The sequence below is a fragment of the Toxorhynchites rutilus genome, chromosome 3, assembly GCF_029784135.1.
Source record: "Toxorhynchites rutilus septentrionalis strain SRP chromosome 3, ASM2978413v1, whole genome shotgun sequence".
Classification (NCBI taxonomy): domain Eukaryota; kingdom Metazoa; phylum Arthropoda; class Insecta; order Diptera; family Culicidae; genus Toxorhynchites; species Toxorhynchites rutilus.
In genome coordinates, this window is record NC_073746.1 from 309498217 (window position 1) to 309518446 (window position 20230).

General features: G+C 36.4%; 1 long non-coding RNA gene across 1 annotated transcript; it reads left to right on the forward strand.

The window, feature by feature from the left end:
- Nucleotides 1-2801: 2801 nt before the first annotated feature.
- Nucleotides 2802-3499, forward strand: LOC129772847 (uncharacterized). Its single transcript, XR_008742658.1, has 3 exons — nt 2802-2914; nt 2978-3090; nt 3158-3499. It is a non-coding gene; the product is annotated as an uncharacterized LOC129772847 (long non-coding RNA).
- Nucleotides 3500-20230: the final 16731 nt, after the last annotated feature.

Here is a 20230-nt window from a genome sequence, read left to right on the forward strand (position 1 = left end):
TTCAAGATAAGCAGTTTTAAAATGACGGCAGAGATAAAGGTGTTTTATAAATTCGGTCTGTTCCTATTGGTCAAATTTCTATTAATTTGGGAGAACCCTACAGACATACAAACAATTCAAGCTAAATAAAACCGTTTAATAAAGTAATTTCTATTTTGTGATTGCGGCCATCTTGGGTTTGGATTTTTCATGATCTGCTGTGATCTACTATTACTTAAACCTATAAACTATAGAAAAATGTTTTTTTTACTTATTTTATTTTAGTGATAAAGTGGTCACTCGCACATATCATGCTAGAGGGGATTGATTTATGGGTGTTTTCTTGTCCGAATTTGTTTAAATCATTATTGAAATAGCCAGTACATGTACTAAATGAGCTAGACCTATTCACCTAGAGTCGTAATTGAAATTTTCTCATACGTACAAAAACATAGTAAGAAACACATAAAGTTTATCAAATTGAGGCTTGTTTTTTTTGTTGGGGTGGTATATCTTTCCTGAGTCAAAATCAAAAAAGGGACCCCTTCAGGAGCGAACTGGTATATGAGCTTTTGAAAACAGAACATTATCAATAGTAATCCTTTGTTGTTTATATTTTGACATGCGACAGCTGCACTGAAGTACGAGGTGGCTCAAATGTCATGAAATTATTCAAACATAAGGTGACTATCAATACGGTGTCAAGAGTCAATAGTTATATTACCAGACAAGCAGATGACCACTTTACCCCCACTACCCCTATCTTATTGCACTCATCTAGATTGTCTTGTTCCAACATTCTACATAGGCAGAGGCTACTGTCGAAGCAACGCGAATTCGTATTTTTTAGCAGTGATCCCGTGCTTCTTTCTGATTGGTTGGCGGAAAAAATATGCTAACTTCTCTTCATCGTGAAGAGTTGAAAAACAAGCCTAATTCTTAATTCAATATTTTTTAGGTTTCCTTTACTAGCAGTCCACATCGTACCACTTTATGGCGGGTTATCATTCCAACAAACCATCAATTACACATTGAGGGCTGCACTATAATTGCATTAGTACGAATGATTGCAATGAGAATTTGATTTGTTCCACGCTATTCCAGAGAAATCGATAAACTGACAGATGGAACGTCGCATGAAACACTCCCTCGTGAATTTTCGTATCGCAAGCGCCCCGTTTCAATCTCACATTGTATCGGTTTTGAATGGAAACCAACCTTTTTTTAATATGGCTAACACAGATGATCCAATCAATTCATCTGTACAATATCCGCATTTTCCGAATCGTCTGATTGGCCAATGCCAAGGTGGAACATCCGCTAATTGTTCATAGTCTTTGTCGTCTCAATGGACAGTGAGTTTAGATTATGATATCATCTGAAGCTGATACAAAACGACCTCTCTGTAACATTAATTCACATTTCACATTCACCAGACCCTGAAGTGTTGCGCGCAAAACTGTGAATTACTGCCAAAGTTATGAACGCATAAATCATTTGCTATCATCGCCCGGATCATTTCCCCTTGACTTATCACTTTTTCGGGTGGGCAGACGCTAAGCATGCGAGCAGCAGCAATTTCTACCACGTGATTAACACATTTTCAGTTGGCCACCTTTCGTTGGCATTTTCGGAACATTAATCTGTGCGATTCGCACCGCCATACGCGCGAAAAAAAAATGTCACGATTCTCTAATGAGTCGTGTCAATTTGCGGTCTCTGGAACTTTGATTTCTGTCTAAAAATATTGTTGTTTTCTTTGATTTCGTCCTGCCGCGGTTCGTTGAAATCTTCTTGTTTTTTTTGGTACTCTCGGAAGCACATGCGCAGATTGAAAAGCAGCCAAATGTTTGTTCAAATAAAAATGGCGCCGCAACGGGAAGGCGAATAGCGTGTTGATCAAAAGGTAAACAGTAGGAGGAGTTTCGGTTGAGAAAATATGAAAAAAGATTAGGTTATCTAACGAATAGTTTCGATGCGTCTACCATCGAGGAACTTGATGGCTAATCTCGGCCGAAAAACACATCGCTTATTTGGGCAGAGTTTGTGTATTTTGCAGTGTATTTTGTATTCTAAGGCCGATTACACATTATCCGGTTTCTGCCGGACCGGTTTGAAACCCAAATGGCAAATTTCGATCGGACCAACCTTTTTACGGCGCCGTGATGCAGCCGTCTACAGCGACTGCAATGTCCGGTGACCGGACAAGCATTATACGCGATGACCGTAGAATAGTGTCGACGTCTGGTGGAGACATCGTTTTGGGAAAGCAAATCATTCTCTATAAGATTATCACACCTCAAGACAGTTTTAAGTTATTTAAAATTTTAATGAAAACTTTTACTTCATATTATTTGATTGCTCAGAACCTGTGGTATTGATTCTTCCTTAACCATTTTTGTATAGTTTTCTTGATATTTTAACTAAAACTCATCATTGTAATATACAATCGTTATCAGACACAATTATTGTTCAGGAGGTTTCCCAACTTGCAAAAGAACGTATTACTTTATTACATAAAGAACACATTTCATGAGAAGAAGTTAATTTTCATTCATAGTTTTTATTTTAAGATATGTGTTTAATGCACCTGAAAATCCATTATCACTATCATTTCCCAAAAGCGGAGCACGAAACTCCAAGCCATGAAAGCGAATTGACAGTTGTTTGTCATGTCTGTTAGTATTAGTACAATTCAGGCAATTTTTCGTCTAATGTAATAGTATATGTGCACTATTGAGGTTTGTTTGTTGATTTTGAAACCAGTTGATAATTTGCAAGTGATATGGATGCTGAAATTTTTATTTCACTTCTTCAACAACTACCAGTGTTGTGGAACTAATTCTGTGATGCAAGTTTCTGCTCAAAAAGAAGCAATGGTCACAGGTGCACGATGTCATCATTTTGCATATTGCCACGGACTGTGTTATTAAAGGTGAGTGGTGTCTTTTGACAAGCAGATCGAGTTATTTAATTGACTTCTATTTTTTGTTCACAGGCAACATCCCTTATCTGAAATAATTATTGAACGAGTTCGGGGATGTCAAACAAATCTTCAATCGGTTCATGGAGGGGCGGATTTCGAGCGGCTTTATCGAGCTTAATGAGAAGGTTAGTTTTTGTTAATTTGAACACACTAAAAATAGTTCTCTCGTCTAATATTCTTTGGGTATTCCAGTTTGACCTGACCGGCGACGCGATCGACGACGAGACCAAGGCACTCCAGCCAAAACTGTCAGATATGTGCTCTGTGGTCTAAATGTTCCAATGCCCGACGCCAAAGCATCGGTTCTGTCAGAACGAAATTCCAGCTTATCTGATTCGGTCATTCTTTGCCCCGGATCCGCGTATTGATAGCTGTGATGCGAATTGGGCTCGAGAAGCTGCCCCTGCCCCAGGATTACGTGCTCGAGGAATTGCGGCATATGTTGAGCTCGTTCTTCGACGAGGATCAGCGGAAGCAGCAATGGAATAGTGTTTGAACGAATTATGTTATTTTATTCGTAATTTGTTTACTGTATTAATGAAATAAAAAAAACTCTAGAATGAATGGATGTGTATACATTCTTGTAGGTAAATTCCAAAATAATCACAGGAAGTGAACACATTATACATATAAATAAATAGTGCCTCTGGCTTGTAACGGAATGTTATTATTATTGGTTCATCAAATTGCACTTTTATCTAACCGTGTTTCTGAGACTGTTGAAAAATTATGTGGCAACAGAGCGTGTGAAATAAATCATACTATTCGTGTATGCTTGGAAACGAAATAATTATGCGTATGAATGAATAAACCGCAGCTGGACTAAAGTTATTTTTTAAACGTATTCTGAAGTGGGGCGGAAGTATTCACGATAGGTACGGTAAGAACGCCGTTATGATGCAGGATGTGTGTAATGTCCGTGAGGCCTGGTCTCACTTTGATCATGCTCATGGTGTGCTACACTCCAACATTCGGCCTTATGTTATTTCCAAGGAACATACATATGAGAACGCTCGTGGTTGCCGCAGCAGCTGTGGGTTTAAGGTTTTCCGTCTGCACTCAGCTGCATGTAACCGGAATATTTGAAGCAATGTTTACCTGTCAAATCCACATATAAATAAATGCATATATGTGTTTGTGAGAGATGTACGGTTTTGTGTAGCGCGAGGTCTCTTTCACATTGTTGTCCGGTTTTCCGTCCAAACCCAGCGGCGCTTTTTGAAACCGGTCCGGCAGAAACCGGATAATGTGTAATCGCCCTAATATGAACCGCTGAAACCGGATCGGTCTATCATGGAATAATTTTATTGACAGCAATTCATGAACTGCCTCACGTACCACCTGAACACCAAAATTTCCTTCTTCAGTCAAATTTCGAAATGATATCCCAGGACAGGACCTTTCGTGCGCAATGGAACGTCGATTTCCAGCAGAAATCCTTTCCATTCCACGGGAAACGCGCAAAAATTTGATTTTTAGCCCTCACTCAGAATGCAGCCAACCGAATGAACGTAAAATGTTAGTTATTCAGATGGCAACAAGTTGTAAGTGTGGTTTTACTTTTTAGGACAATCAATAGTAAGGGGTAGGGGTAGACATTCGTTTAGCCGCACCTTATTTTTCCTCAATATTTTTAAAAATAAGTCAATTCTTTGTACAGTTTTGTTCATAAAAGACTATTGTTGACGTAGGACTACGTCTAACCGGAAGATATAGGGGGTGAAATGGAAATCTAGGCACTGAACAAGTAGGAAAAAATGCAAGAATTGAAACGCATATAACTTGAGCATTTCTCAATAGATCGCAAAGGTTTTTGCATCAATTGATAGGAAATATATCTACGCATCTATCATAACGAATAACATTTCATTTTTCTTGAGATAAATAATTCAATAATTGTGAAATATCAAGCATTGTCAAAATGCACTATGTGCTCATTTTTGATTGGTCCATTTTGTGCTACTCAAATCGTACCGACCAAAACGGGCAACCAGAGCAGCAGCGAAATAGAATGAAGCACGATTGGAAAGGAAAAAGGAAAAAAGAAAGAAACATTGGTCGCAGTCTCACACATGCGTAATTCTCGAGCCAGCCAGTCAGCCTAAAAATCCCCGCTCCGCTGCCGTATCGATCATTCTCATTCAAACCGTACACCACATCGGTTCGCATTACAACACATCAACAAACCAACCCAAGCAGTCATGTCTGGTCATGGTAAAGGAGGAAAAGTGAAGGGAAAGGCAAAATCCCGCTCGAACCGTGTTGATCTGGAGTTCCCCGCAAGGGTAGCTAGGCCGAGCGCGTTAGTATCAGTGCATCAGTCCACCTAGCCGGCGTTATATAGTTTCGGCCGCCGAAGTGGAATAGCTGCTCGCGACGATAAGAAAACTCGCATTCAGAACAGACCACATTCGGTTCGGTGGACATCAAGACAACAACAGGCAGTTGCAGCGAGTGGCAAACGCAATCGCAAAACGACAGCAGGTAGCGGAAGGAAAAAGTTTGTTCTTTATACAATCTGCTTTGGTGGCAAAACCAGAACAAGGCGGCATCGAGGGCGTTCGAAATGGTTTTTCTTAAAACCACGAGTACTAAGTTTTCTAAATTGGAACCATTCCATAAAACAAGGCGCTTTTCAGGGCCATTAAACCTTCCAAAAAAGAGTTTAGGAAATACAGTTCAATGCTTTCTAAAACATTATCTAAAATAATAATAAAACACAAATTGATTTTTTCATAATTTGTTTGCCAGGATCTGATGAGTATGTGAATTTGGCAGTTGTTCTGAGCTTATTGATTTTCACCAATTCTTAAATTGTTTCTAGATTGAAAGTACAGTAATTTACACTTATCTCGACATTTACCTAATTGGACGGACCTGTAATGCGACATATTTAGTTGGACATTTTTGTAAACATAGAGTTCGGGGTCCATATTATGACCCCACGTTGAAAGTCGACACTGTACCACTGTCATCGCAAATGATCAATTACAGGTTAAAATTACCTCCAATCCGATACTGAGTGGTGGTAATGCGACGTGCCATTGAATGTAATTTACTGTAAAATATGTCACAAGGTGGATGGGAAGAAATTTTCCAACTGTGAAAGCTGTGGCGAGTGGCAAATGCAATCGCTAAACAGAAAGGTTTAGCCGAACAAGATGGGGATATCGAGTAATAACAAAACAATAAACTCTTTAGATTGAAGATAATTTTGTGATCCTGAAAAGGACCCTTTTTAGCCTGCATGTGAATCCAACGAGCGAACGAATCGTAATGAATGTATTTTTTTGCCATCGCTCCCTTTTAACGCTCATTCGTTCGTCTCGTTGGACTCGCCCCTCTGGCTGAGTCTGCCGATTTGTCTCTATCCTGTGAGTGTGTACCGCTAGAGTATAAAACACGCGGACCCCAACAAAATATCTTATCACTAATTCATACTTATCCTGCATTTTACTAACACCATTAAACTAACTACATTTATAAATCACCCAACATCACATCATTCCTTCCCACTCCATCCCACCCCTTCTCCTTACCTTTCCTTTCCTTTTCCTCCCCACCTTCCCCTCCCCCTACATTTCCTTTTGATCTAGAGCTAGGTTCTACGATGCTTTGTCGCCGCTTTGGTACTCAATAATAACAATACAATTACGTTACAGCTCATATTAAACATCTTATATGGCATAGGATCCTTTCCTACCTTCGCCCGGTTTTACATCTGAGCCGACAGGTCCGCTGAATATGGTTTTATTCTTTTTCACCAGCCTCCTCAAGACTGGTGCTCAACGGCTCTTCTCAGAGCTAGAGGCGAATGAACTGAAAAGTTTAAACCCTCTTAAAGCCAAAAAGAAGAAGAAGAAGAAATATCTTATTTTCTTTCAAACCGTATACCCGTGTGGTTGTACGGCATCGGCATCGTGGACGTAACAAAGGAGGACAAGTTAAGGGAAAGGCAAAGTCTCACTCGAACCGTGCAGGTCTCCAGTTCCCTGTTGGTCGCATTCACTGATTGCTCCGCAAGGGTAACTAGGCCGAACGGATTGGTGCCGGAGCACCAGTATACCTAACAGCGATTATAGAGTTTCGGCTGTCGGAGTGCTCGAGTTAGCTTGCAAAGCTGCTCACGACAATCAGAAAACCCGCATCAAGAACAGAGCAGCTTCGGTTCGGCGCTCATCAAGGCAACAATTAGTTTCAGTGAGTGGCAAAGTGTTTCTCCGGCACGTCGCATTAAATGTAATTTTTTTTTTTTTTTTTTTTCTTCTGTAGGAGCATTGAACCACTGCGACCATTAGTTTGATCTATTGTGGTGCACTCCAGTTTACTATATATGCGCTGTCAGTTCGTTCCATCACTCAAGGAATAAGTGATAGTCGCACTAGGACTTTGCATCTCCCCCCAAGAAGGTATGACTTCTTTTAAGAAGTTTCTTACCTTTTTTGGTTCAGCAGACCATATCTCGTTAGGCATAAGAATGCCCTTTCCAAGAATCCGCAGTCTTTGCTGAATCAATACACTGCATTGACACAGTAAATGTTCCGAAGTTTCAGCATCAAAATTGCAGAAACGACATTTATCATCCGTTATTTTCCCAATTTTTTTGAGATGATACCTGCTCGGACAATGTCCGGTCAATAGCCCAGTCAACATACTCAGATCGGCTTTATTCAAGCTGAGTAGGCTGCGTGTTATTCTATTACAAGGTGTAATGAATGATCTTGATTGTCGTGATGTTGATAGAGCTCTGTAGAGAATGTAATTTACTGAACAACATGTCACAAGCTGGATGGGAAGAAATTTTCCAACTGTGAAAGCTGTGGCGAGTGGCAAACGCAATAGCTAAACAGGAAGGTTTAACCGAACAAGATGGGAATATCGAGTGATAACAAAAACACAACACCAAAGGTTCTTTTCAGAACCATCAACATATTCATAAAGAGTAAAAAGTAAACTAATCCATTTTTCAGGTAGATAGGTAGGTATTCACGTAGGAGAAGAAAATAAAACAATATATTTAAAATATATATTTAACAAAAGCTGTCCCCTTTGTATAGTCCTACGTCACTCCGGTTATGTCCCCGACATTACCCACCCGTCTTTTTATTTTCATCGAATTCATTCTAAAAAAAGTATAAATTCACTTTTTGTTTTCTAAGTAATTCAAATATGTGGAATTAGGGTGGACATTCGTTTAGCCGCATCCTAAAATTTCAATAAAAGAAAATTTGTGCGGCAAATTTCGAGTCCAATCGGTAGCTAATATTTAGTATGTCCACCTCCATTTCAGATCACTTTGAAAACTCGATTTGGTATCGAGTCAGACAGCTTTTAAAGTGTTGCCATATTGATTATAGCCCAATATTCCTGAATTACGGCCTTGAGACTGGAAATGTTGGAAAAATGTTCTCTATGGGATTGCAATCGACTGCAAGCAGGTCATTAAAGAAGCGGAATGTCCTTCTCGGCAAACCATGCCTTCGATTGCTTGGAAACGTGGAGCTATGCATAATCATGCTGAAAAAACGACATCCTCGGTAGCGTTATTCTCAATATGGCCAATCAAAACGCCCTCCAGTAATTGAAGATACTTTTCGGAGTTCATTCGGGTGAAAATGAAACAAATGGGGAGCTTGCTGTGATAGGAAACGGCTCCCCACACTGTCAAACTTCCGCCCCCAAAGTTTCGCTTCGATCTCACGACATGCCGTTGACTTAAATTGTACCAATAGCAATTGTAACAGTTCGGACCATCCAAATTGAACTTTTTTTCGCCGGAAAATACAACATTTCTCCATTCTAGTTTCCATTCCATGTATTGCCGGGCGAAAATGAGATGGTTCTGCTTATGGGTGGCGGTCAGTTTCGGCTTCCCTTGAGGTTTCTTCCATATGATGTTTGGTGACTCATTCAAGATGCGCGCAATATGCCTCTTCGTTACTGGAACAACCGATTCTGTCTTAATGTATGAGCAGGACATCGTTTCCTGGTTGCTTCGTGTCTTATTCGACCTTTAGACGCAAAGTAACTTTGGTGTTCCCATTTGTTGGTCGTTATATCCCATATTTCTGGCACTATTTAAAGAAATTCCGTACCATTTTCTCAGATAGACCAATTTTTGTTACGATCGAGCGATTAGAAAACTTTTGTTCACTGAATATCTTTATTATTTTCCGCCCCTCTTCCGTCAATAGAATACCTTTCGCCATTCCTTTAATTTCTACGTAAATCACTAATCTGACTTCTCACGTTGCACATGTAATATTTATCTTGTAAACTGAACATTCCCAAGAATTTTTTCAAAAAACACAGATAAAGGCTTGGTGATTATGCGAAAATTCGATTTTTATGTCCTGCGGCTAAACGTATGTCTCGGGAAAAAACGACGTTTGAATGTTTATATCCACCGATGCCGCCTTGTGTGTGTGTGTGTGATTGTGATTGTGTGTGTGTGTATGTGTGATTGTGACGCAAATTGACTTAAATATACTACCAATACAGCAAAGAAGTATCCCGATAATAGGAACATTCCTAGTTGTATTGTAAGTGTTTCAATTTTATTTCAAGTGCTGCTAAACGAATGTCTATCACTGTATGATCATGGTTTATCCACTTTTTTAAATGCTCTATATCAGCGCACCTGTGTCAAATCAGATGTTCAAATCTTTTCAAAAATATAAACACAATAGTCTTTTTCATGATTTACAATAGTCTTATAGGATATTTTTACGGATTCACATGTTTTAAAGGTTTATTAAGGAGGTATTCTAGTCTAGAAATCTGAAAAAATCGAAATTTTTTTTTACCATATTTCTGTAGTTTAGGCATTCAAGAATATACTCTAGAAAGGACTTATCGAAAATCCTATTATTTACCTAGTTAGATCCATCTTAGTGATGTGGTATCTAACCTGTTACGGCCATCACAATGAACTTCAAACGCGTTTCTCTCGGAGCTAGTTTTTTTCTAACTGGCGTACACGATATCTCAAGTTCTACTGAACCGATTTATGTCAAATTTATATGAAAATAATCTGCATACATCTCTCTATCGCATGAACCAATAAAAAATTATAACTTTTTAATTTTGCTATTTTTAAAAAATCGGTAAACGCAAAAAAAAACGTTTTAAACAGCATTTTTGTTTTCAAACGGCCGCCATTTTGTTAAAACCCATGTTTTTGACTTGTCCGAGGTTCATGCCATAGCGACATCTTTACTGATTCAGAATCTGTTCGATTTTTTTGTTTCAGATAACCAGAAGGACTGGAATCGTGTACGCCATGGCACAACTTTTTTTTGAACACCCTCACTTCACCAGCATGTAACTATTCTAATTATGAATATTTTTTTTCCGTCCTATTTTTGTTTTATTGTTGAAAGATAGATAAACGAATAATGATATAATGGATAGTAAAAATATTCTTTGTTTTATTTTTACGGAGTTGGAAAAAACGTCCGAAATTCGTGTCTCTACACTAGAATACCCCCTTAAGTCCTCCTTCAATTGTTGTCAACACGCCCCTAATTTGAGCTAACTTTTAATCAATAGAAAGGTCGAAACTGAAGTCAAATCATGCCCGAAGAAATTCTTTAATTACGTAAAGTCTAAGCTCAAAATCAATAACTTCCCATCGCAGATGCATCTCGATGAGGATGTGAGGAATTCTTCGAACGAAATTTGTAATCTCTTTGCAAATTTTTTTCACGAAGTATATACCACATTTTCCGAAGAAAACCGCGATCGGAACTACTTTTCATTTTTACCGGAATATCCAAATGACATATCGGTGAACTATCTTTCACAACAGGAAATATGCCATGCACTAAAAAAATTAGACGGAACAAAACGACCAGGACCTGACGGAATAGCTCCTATATTCCTAAAGAACCTGGCTGAGGAACTCACCCTTCCCTTACATTGCATTTTCAATATGTCACTACAAACTGGAATATTCACAGAAAAATGGAAACAATCTTTTCTGGTACCTATCTTTAAATCAGGCGCTAAATCTGACGTAAGTAATTATCGTGGAATTGCCATTATCTGTTGCATTCCTAAACTATTCGAAAGAGTAGTCAACGAAAAAGTCTTCCAACAAGTAAAGAATAGAATTACGTGTGTGCAACATGGCTTCTTCAAAGGCCGTTCAACTGCAACTAATCTGTTGGCTTTTGTGACTTTTATTTTGAATGCAATGGAAAATGGCGTAGAAGCTCTTTACACTGACTTCAGTAAAGTATTTGACCGCATCGACATTCCATTACTACTCTTCAAATTGCAGAAAATTGGAATGGAACAAAGACTGGCTCAATTCTTATCTAACAAACCGTGAACAAATTGTTCATTTTCAAAGTTCTCTTTCAAATCCAGTAAAAGTCACTTCGGGAGTCCCACAAGGCTCTCTTGGTCCTCTTGTTTTCATTCTGTACGTTAATGACATCTTCCTTCTCAAGCGTATCAATGTACTTGTGTATGCCGACGACATGAAGCATTTCGCGGAAATTGGAAATGAAAACGACATCGAAGCATTTCGAAACGAAATACATGTATTCCATACTTGGTGCGATAAAAATCTACTAAAACTAAATGTGAAAAAGTGCAACTCTATAACATTTAGCAGAAAAAAAACATGTACCAAATATTGTAATATGTCTTGGAAATCAAAATGTAGAAAAATGTGAAATAGTTAGAGATCAAGGCGTTTTCCTGGACTGTAAACTCACATTCATAGAACACTACAACTCTGTAATAAATAAGGCGAATAGTGTGTTAAGTTTTGTCAAACGCTTCTCACATAACTTCCAGGACCCTTACACAATAAAGCTTTTATATATTACATATGTAAGGCCTATTCTGGAATACTGTAACATCGTTTGGAACCCGTATATGGTCGTACATGAAGAACGCATTGAATCAGTCCAGGAACAGTTTCTTCTATTTGCACTTCGTAAACTCAACTGGACCTCATTTCCACTTCCTTCATATGAAGCACGCTGCATGCTCATAAACATCCAAACACTAAAAGAACGCCGTGAATTTGCAATGCTTTCATTTGTTAATGACCTGATTTCGCAACGAGGGCGTCAACTAAGAACACGAAGTTTGTTTCTAACCAAAACATGCAAAACAAATTATGCAAATAACGCCCCTATCAATCGCATGATGCGTATATACAATATACAATTAGCACTGCGAAATAATAGACACAACAATGAATAAAAAACAGCTAAAAAGAAACATGTACCGCAAAAATAATATTTAACCTAAGAAAACATTGTAACATTAGTGTGTAGTCTACATTTGTTTGACGAAATGAATAAATAAATAATCAACCACCAGATGATTATTTGTTACGTATTCAGACCTGTTCTGGATTATAACACTTACAAATATGGCAAACATTATGCTTGCATACCATTTGGGTCAGATTGATACATCTAAATCAGGGATTCTCAAGCTATTTTGGGTGAGAGACCCCTTTCCCAGAATGAAGTGATACCATTGACCCCTATAGCTAAATTTCTTTAAAATTTCTATCTCTTGTTTTTTTCTTATAGGGTAAATGATCTTGGTTTGTCCAGTCGAAAATATGATCATGGTTTGTCCATTTTCTTGAGTGCTCTAATTCAGCGCTCCTGTGTCAAATAAGACCGTCGAATGTTTCGAAACATATAAATGAAATTGCCTTTTACATGATTTATAGTAGTTTGATAGTATATTTTTACGAAATCACATGTTTTAAAGGATTATAAAATACACCTTCTATTTGTGTCAATGCGCCCCTCATTCGAGCTAACTTTTAATCGATCACCAGATGATTATTTGGCACGTATTCAGACCTTTTCTGGATTACAACACTTATAAATATTGCAAACATCATGCTTGCTCACCATTTGTATCGGATTTACATAGCTAAACCATTAAATTAACGCATTTTGATGAACTCAATTCTGATCATGAGTTGTCCAATTCAATAATGTTGTTTTGTCCACATGATTCCTATGGCAACCGCTTGGCGCGCTGCAGTTTGTTTATGTTTGTTTATGGTGTGCTTCGCGCATAGCAGAAGTATGGTTTTTCTGCGTTGATTGTGTTGAGGTGAACACTTCTAAAATGCCCAAGAAAAGGCAATATTCTGACTAAAGCCTAAATTATTAATGAATCAATATGATGACAGTAAACTCAAGCAATGATAAATGCAACATCTAATTGTGAATTCGAATGTTTTCATTCAAAAATGGAGATTTCAAAAACCGGACAAACCATGATCATAATTCTTCTTTAAGGAAAATCGTTAAGAAACATAAAAATTTGAATAATTTCAACACCTTATGGTAGTATTAGCAACTAGAGACTTGGGACTTTTCAACAAACCCAAACTCGTATCGATTATGTGTGATTTTCATGAATAAAAAGCGATTTGCATGTACTAGTTGCGTAAAAACACCCAAAATTGGACAAACCAAGATCATTTACCCTACAGCAATTCCAAATAAAATCGTCCTAAAAATGCAGATGTTAAAAACTTATTTTATTTTTGGTTCCAATGAAAATGTGTATTCCGTTTGGGTTGGAGGAAATATGAGTTTTTCACAGCAATTGGGAATTTTTTGACTCGAGCGTAACTTTTGAAAAGAGCGTATCGATTTTAGTAAGAGAAATCTTTGATAATTTATATCTCAAAAACTATGAGTCGTACAGAAATAGTGTCTTAGAATGAGTTATAGAGTATTGATGGTTGAATATGAAAAAAGTGTACACTGAGAAAAAAAAATAGTACTCTTTTTTTTAATTACAAAATAAAAATTCAATTTGCAATATCCAAAATACATATTTTTTAATTTTTTTTTTATTTTTTCATACAAAATAGAAGTCATGCAGAAAATTTAAAAAAATGGGCCCAAGATGGTAAAACTATTTTTGACGAACTTTGTGGAACATCAATTTTTTAGGAATTTTCGAAACTTCGAATTTTTGTATGTTAACAATCATTTTTAGCCACAAATTATGAATTCTGATGTTATTTAAAATAAAAAAGGTTATTATCAATCTCCTTCTAAATGTAGCGATTCTCGAAATATTTTTTAAAAAAATTTCTAATTTATTGTCTTTTTTATAGTAAATAATCCCTTTTAATACGTTTGTCGTGTTATATCGTCATGTTCATGAAATTTTATGAATTTGCTTATAATTTCCAACAACTTTTCCAGATACAACTTTTCCAACATTTGAAGACATGTGGGTTAATATGAAACGTAGCGAAACTAAAACATCTTTTTCTTAATACAAACTTCAATCAATCAAAAAAATTGTTGGAAAATTCATAAAATTTCATGAACATGACGGTATAACACGACAAACATATTAAAGGAGACTATTTACTATAAAAAAGATTATAAATTAGAGATATTTTTATATTTTATATTATAATACCTCGAGAATGGTTGTATTTAGAAGTAAATTGATAATAACCTTTTTTGTTTTAAATCACATCAGAATTCATAATTTGTGGCTAGGAATAATTGCTAACATACAAAAATTCGAAGTTTCGAAAATTCCTACAATTTCGATGTTCCACAAATTTCGTCAAAAATGGTTTACCATCTTGGGCCCATTTTTTAAATATTCTACATGACTTCTATTTTATATGAAAAAATTGAAAAAAATAAAAAAAATACGTATTTCTTTATATCGCAAATTAAAATTTTATTTTGTAAATAAAATAAAGAGTACTAATTTTTCTTCTCAGTGTATATTTTTTCAAATTAAGCCAACAATACTCTATAACTCTTTCTAACACACTATTTCGGTACGACTCATATTTTTTGAGATATAAATTATCAAAGATTTCTCTTACTCAATTCGATACGCCTTTTTCAAAAGTTACGCATGAGTCAAAAAATGAACCATAATGATGTATTTGGAAAAGTTGTTGGAAATTATAAGCAAATTCATAAAATTTCATGAACATGACGGTGTAAGACGACAAACATATTAAAAGGGATTATTTACTATAAAAAAGACAATAAGTCAGAAATATTTTTTTAAATATTTCGAGAATGGCTACATTTAGAAGGAGATTGATAATAACCTTTTTTATTTTAAATCACATCAGGATTCATAATTTGTGGCTAAAAATTCGAAGTTTCGAAAATTCCTAAAAATTCGATGTTCCACAAAAAAAAAATTTATGAAAAAATTTAAAAATATGTATTTTGGATAGAGCAAATTGAATGTTTATTTTGTAAATAAAAAAAAGAGTACTAATTTTTTTTCTCAGTGTACATTTTTTTCATATTCAACCATCAATACTCTATAACTCATTCTAAGACACTATTTCGGTACGACTCATAGTTTTTGAGATATGAATTATCAAAGATTTCTCTTACTAAAATCGATAAGCCCTTTTCAAAAGTTACGCTCGAGTCAAAAAATTGCCAATTGTTGTGGAAAACTCATATTTCCTCTAACCCAAACGGAATACACACTTTCATTCGAATCAAAAATACTCATGTTTTGTCATTTGTCGATTTCATTTGGAATTACTCTATACATACAAAATACTTACCAACTTGAAAACTTTGTTTGAGTTAACAAACTTGCCAACATTTTTTGATCAAAATTCAACAAAATGAATAGACATAAAATTCAGTAAATAACAAGTGTAGCTAATATTTATTCATACAAATTACATACAAAAGTTCAGTGTGAAGGATGAACCTGATGATGATGATGAATCTCTTTAAATCCGATTCAATATTGGTGAGTTGAAGTCTTAAATCTCCGCGCTCGTTGATTTTCAATCGGTTTCTTTGTTTTGTCAAAATGTTTGTCGCCACACTGAAGCCTTTTTCGACAAGGTATGATGATGGGAGAGCGATAAGGTATTTTTCATCAACATTCCACAATGCAGGATGCTGTGTTTCAATGTTACGTTGCAACCAGAACTTCTGATAGCCTGGGTTGAACTTCGGCTTAAGCTCCTCATCTGTGCTGAAGGTAATCAGTTCTTCTTGCATTATCCCATTGGCTTCCTCCATGGCCGAGTTACTGTACGGATTCATTATCCATTGAGGAATTTGTAAAATTGTAGAACCTCTCAGCAAAATCTTTGTGCAAGTCTTTCAAGTGCGTGATAATAGAACATCGTCTTGAAGCTTTTGTGATATTTTCGACAAATGCGGAAACTGTGAATATTTTTTTCTGCTTAAATTTGGTTTACAAAGAATGAGTTTGCTTACAAATGCCGGTATTAATGATTTACTTTATTCAAGTTGAGATCTTCACCTTGCAGCTGCAAATAAACTTTGTTTTACAATTGTTCAGATTTTCTTTCAAATTCGGATCTCTTTTTTGTAAGAACTCCAATACACATTCAAAAATAACTGAAAATCCTTCTGAGCAAGACCTTCCAGCGAACCAGCGAACTTCAGTGTTACTGAGTGAAGACTTCGTCGTTTTCCTCACATAGCTGAGTAGTAACCGAGTAACCGAGAATTCAAAGAATTATTCCAAACTTTGTTGACAGCAATTATAACATATTGTAAACACTGATGTAAACTAAGACTCAGATTTTTTGCTACTGAGTGCTGTTTTTTGAAATGACGCAGTGAATGACCAGTACTTCAGGCAGTTGTCGCTTTAAGTGAGCTATGAAATCACGATGACGACCAACCATAGATGGTACACACCATCAAGGTTCTTTCATGAAACAGCTTTGTCGGAAAAAAACTGATGCACGGCCTGGAAGATCGATTCTCCTCTTGTATCAGTCTTCAAATATGCAGTTAAAAGGAATTCTTGGCACATGTTTTCATCTCTGATACATCGAACATACCTGTTGAAGCGATTATAGAATTTTGAAGGTTCTTTTTGAGCATCCCTAATTTGTCCAAATTTGCCAATGCAGTTAGTATTGAGGACAGAATAAAGCCAGTTGAAATAGAGAACTCGACCGCGTCGGCTTACTTTTTACAATCCCGAATAATTCTCTAAATCCCCAAGTTACACCCATTCTGGAACTTGATCGCCGTTTAACACGGAAAAGAAATCGGTTTATTGTCTACCCACCGTGACCTCAAACCAACGAACTTAGACAGTTATCAGGTATGCTATAAAGGTCCTCGCGTTAGTACTGGTAAATAGCGTGCATTTTGGAAGGAATTTCAAATAAAATTTTAGTTCACTTTGTCTCCGAATTCAATTTTGTGAAAAAAAAAACAGCATACAGAAAAACGGGTTTATATCAACAAAATTCACAAATTTGTCAGTGTTTCTGAACACAACACTGCACGCTATTTTATATGTGTGAGTAACTTTCGTGTACGATACAAAAAAATATTGATCACTTGTAGTATATGTCAAGCCACGTTGAACTTAAATATCGATACATGCATACATGATACATGAGAGAAAGAAACAAATTTATTTTGGGGGGGGGGGGGAGTCCCTTAAATATGCATTAAAGTCCATCGGACGGTGAAAAATGAAATGGGACGGGGAAAAGTTGAGTCGTAGAGTGAGATAGTAACTCCTGATCAAAAAGCTTGTTTTGGTGTGGGGCTTTCCCAGCTGTTATGCTGTCTAGCTTATCTTTAACTTTTTCCACTTCCAGCAGACAGCAGTCGTACTTTGAAAGGGAGAACTTTGCGCAGAAGAAGCCCATTTTGAGAATTTTCACATTTCTGTACATAGTACCAATGTTTGGACTGGGTGTTCATTTGGATTTGCTCACTAGCCTACTCATAGATAACTTATAGTTATAGGATATAGTCCATACTGTATATAAAATTTGCATTGGTTATCAATCAGAGTAAAAACAAAACAATGACATAAGTTTCCTGAAATAATTTGAAAAAGAAAATTTGGAAAACATGAAAAACTGTTTTGGTATCTACTTTGCAACTTTTTCATAAAAAGCAGCTAAGCGAGTCAAGTGCTGGAGCGCGTCGGCAACTAAGTATTTTGTAAATTATTTTCAATCACTTTATTTTAGTTAACTTTTTAAGTTTTACAAACACGTTGTAATCTCTTGAATTAAATGATCATTAAAGGTCCAATGAATTCCAGAACGCAAATGAGCATATAGCATATAGTAAAATATTTGGAGCGTGTTTGGACATGGATTTTAAGAAGTCAAATAAAAATATAGTAACATTACTAAAAATACACATTGTGGCAGGTGCCAAACACCGTTTTATTGTATTAACGTGCAATAATCAGACTACAATGCACATTGGAAGGTGTTTTAAGATTTATCAAACTATACAAAATAATAAAATGATAAAAATTTGTTTTTTTTTTGCTGATATACTTCCTCAATGTCACCTAATTCACATAAGTCCAATACCATCATAATACATTGCTTGATCACAAAATTATATTGAATAATACAAGGGTCTGTAAAAGAACGTTTCAACTGCAAAGGTGCGTCGAGTAGCTGGTAGCCAGCGTCCAGAACCGTGCCGAGTGCAAAAGATTAAATCGCGTGTATGTGGCAAATACAGATCAAATCAAAACGTGCCTGAAGGTATTGTACGCTTAACACGTTGACTGCCACGTCTGCCAACGGTGACTGACACCGAGTCCGATGATAATAGAGGTAACTAAATAAGCACATATGCCTATAACCACTCCCTTTTGCACAAAAATACCTTCCACTACGATAAGAAACGATAGCCCTAATACGTTTGAAAATTTACATACAGTTTCTATAAAACCGTGGCACTCAATGTGTTAAACACATTGGGCCTGATTCTCGAATACACTACGAATACACTTCACGATGGAAACGGAATGAAACGTATCCGCGATGACAACGGTACGGTGTCGACATCTGGATGCGAGATTAGTTTCCCACTAAACTTATCATTATAATATCAAATTATCTTCAGATGAAATTTTTGTATGAGATTATTATATCACATGAAGAAAACAAAGTTTTTCACTCACATTGAATACCAGTTTGATACGAAGAAGTTAATTTTCATTAATGATTTTTTATTTGAAAAGTGCTCATTCTGCCTGAAAACTCATATTATCTTCGACACTTCACTAACTCGTAAAACGTAGTTCAATGGTGTGCCGTTTATTCCGTTTCCACCGTGAAGTGTATTCGAGAATCAGGTCCATTATCTTACACGAACTTGTTCATGCTTTTTGACGTAGAACTACGTCTTTCAGGAAGGGTGCCAAATCAGAAAACAGGTCACGTTTTCATGAAATAAAGTTAACGTAAATAACTATTTTCACTGTGAACGAATTCTCATACCAATCGAATCGGAAATTCTCAAAGATTTGTTTGATATACTATACATTACAATTCGCTAATCTCTAAACGGTTTAAATTCGTGAAAACTAGAAGAACTTCATTTTTTCCCATACATTTGTTGTGCCGATTTGTGTGCCAACCCTACCCGTATTTCGAATGATTATAACTCGAACATTACTTCACAGATCGGAAAGATGTTTGCATCAATTGATAGGAAATATTTCTACGCGCCCATCACAATTAATAAAATGTTATTTTTCATGAGATGAACAATTGAATAACTGTAAAATATCAAGCTTTATATAAACGCCCAAACTGCCAAGTTGTGATTGGCCCGATTTACGGTTTCCCCAACACAGACGTCAAAATCGATGTACCTTTGGAAATCCGCTTTGCAAATATACATGCAAATCGGTGATATTTTTGTTTCCACCGAGATGTGTTTCCCTAACACGGACTTCAAAATCAATGTGCCTGGGGGAATCCGCATTATCAAAACATGCAAGTTGGGGGTATTTTTTTTCGCACTGAGCTGTGTTTCCCTAACACAGACTTCAAAATTAATGTGCCTGGGGGAATCCGCTTTGCAGATACATGCAGGTCGGGGGTATTTGTTGGTGTTGAGTACTTTTGTACTTGCTTGTCGTTGTGTAGACCGGAATATGCTTCCCTCACACGTACTTTTAAACTGAGAAGCCTGGGAAAATCGTCATTCCAGATACCAGAGGTGAATGAACTTTCGCGGTACGAGAACTGCGTAAACATGAGATGTGCAATAATTTCAGAGGGAAATGTATGTAGATAGAATGATCGTTTGACAATTTTCCCGTTCACATATTTTGGTAGTCCTAGGCATTATATCAAACGTAAAAGGACGTTCATCAAATTTATTTGTAACGAAGAACATAATCTTTTACAAAAATTCCGATGCATTTCAAAATATTATTCGAAGTGGTAAACAAGTGGATGACATAATATAATTGCGTAGTTCC